Below are 2,073 nucleotides of genomic sequence, written 5' to 3' on the forward strand. Positions count from 1 at the left end.
CCGAGCTAGGGAACTGCGCCCGCTGCAGCAGCTCGTAGCCCCGTAGAGCCCGATTCCACCGCAGTGAGAGCACAGCACTGGGCCCGTTACACATCCGGTGCTGCACAATTTGGTTAAGGCCCACATTTTGCACGGTCCGTGCGGTATGTTTTTTAGAACGTCCCGTGTGGGGATCAAGAGAGAAACGTTTGTACCAAGCAATACCCCAAACCGTATTGCGAGGAAACGGTTTACCGCGCTGACGGCGGTTACCCCGAGTACAGCCGACCCGACAACGGTCTTACCATTGAAGTACGGCGGGCCACCCTGGACAGTCAGTGGATGGTGCCTTACAATCCTTATCTGACGGCCAAATACAACGCCCACATCAACGTGGAGGTGTGCTCTTCGTTGAAGAGCGTAATGTATCTGTACAAGGGCCACGTTCGCGGTGTTGATCAACATCGAAATATAGAGGTATAATAGCAAAAACATGAACTCGCGAATCACATTTAAGTCCGTTTAAAAAATTTAATTGGTTTTGTTTTATTTTTCAGCTATTTGAACACGAGATACGTGAATCCGCCTGAAGCGTTTTGGCGTTTGGTCAAATTTGAAATTCAAAAGCAGAGCCACACCGTAATAAAATTACCGGTTCACCTTCAGGGCCAGGAACCGGTTTATTTCCGACGAGTGAGCTGCTCCCGCGATGCTCTATAACGCCGGGGTGCGTACGATGCTCACGGAATTCTTTCAACTGAACAGGAACGACGCCAACGCTAGGCGGTACCTGTATCACGAAATACCCAACTACTACGTGTGGGATAGCAGGGAAAAGTCATGGCGTTTACGCCAACGCGCCCAAATATATCCATGCGACAGAGAACGTTGTTGCTGTACCACAGGGGACCAGCCGGTTTCGAGGGCCTGAGAACGGTTGACGGTACGGTGTACCACACTTACGCCGAAGCCGCGACGGCTCTTGGCATCTTACGAGACGATCGCGCGTGGAGGGCGTGTATGCGAGAAGCTTCCGTCCACGACACGCCGCATCAGTTGAGATGTCTGTTCGTCACGATACTCTTGCATTGCTCGCCCAACGACTTGACGACACTGTACGACGAGTTTAAGGTATGACGACATCTCGACTTTACAAATGTAAAAATCATTCATTAAGTACGGGTAACTATTACGATTATCCGTCGACAATTTATAGGACCGTGAAATGGTAATGTTCTTTTAGTGCGAGTCAATTTTTTACAAATACCTGCACGGTTAAAAATTATAAATTCCGTTTGTTGACAGATAAAACAATTTCCAACGATAATGATAATAATAAGTGGAACACATCCGAAGCCATGTGTTTGGCTGCCGTGGAACGTCACCTGGCCGCTTCAAACAAGAAGCTCACTGGTTACGGTTTACCCGAGCCGAATCGCGCTCTGTTAATACCGGACGAGCCGGCCGACAACGCGATGGCGGCGGTGACGTTGCCGAGTTGGTCGGTCGACTGAACGAATAACAGCGGACGATATACGACCGCGTCATGCGGGCGGTCGGGGACATCAGGCGTCCATTGCCCAAGCTGATCTACGTTTCCGGAACCGGAGGTTGCGGCAAGACCTTCCTGTACAACTGTTTGATTTCGTCTATCCGGAGCCGCGGAGGGACCGTGATTTCCGTGGCTTATACTGGGATAGCCGTGTCGTTGATCCAGGGAGGACAGACCGTGAGTGTTCTACACATTACCGCGCGAACGTCACACGGTTTGCGTTTATTCTATTCGAAACCAACTCCGTGCGTTTACTCTGTTCACAGGTTCACTCTACGTTCGGCGTGAGAGTGGCGCCGCACGATCAAGAAGACCCGTCGTATCTTGCAATGCAATCGAGGAAAGTGCAGGCTCTACGTGCCGCCTCGTTTACTGTTTGGGACGAGGCGTCCATGTCGCCCACGTCGCAGCTGCGGGTCGCCGACAGGTTGCTCAGGGACGTCATGAACGTGCCGGATGCGCCTTTTTTTTTTTTTATTTTTTTTTTTTTTTTATCGTCTCTCATCCATCCTTGGATCTTTAACCCTTTGTCGTGCGGTGAC

This window comes from Daktulosphaira vitifoliae, unplaced genomic scaffold, assembly GCF_025091365.1.
Source record: "Daktulosphaira vitifoliae isolate Bord-2020 unplaced genomic scaffold, ASM2509136v1 Scaffold_20, whole genome shotgun sequence".
In the NCBI taxonomy this organism is placed as follows: Eukaryota; Metazoa; Arthropoda; class Insecta; order Hemiptera; family Phylloxeridae; genus Daktulosphaira; species Daktulosphaira vitifoliae.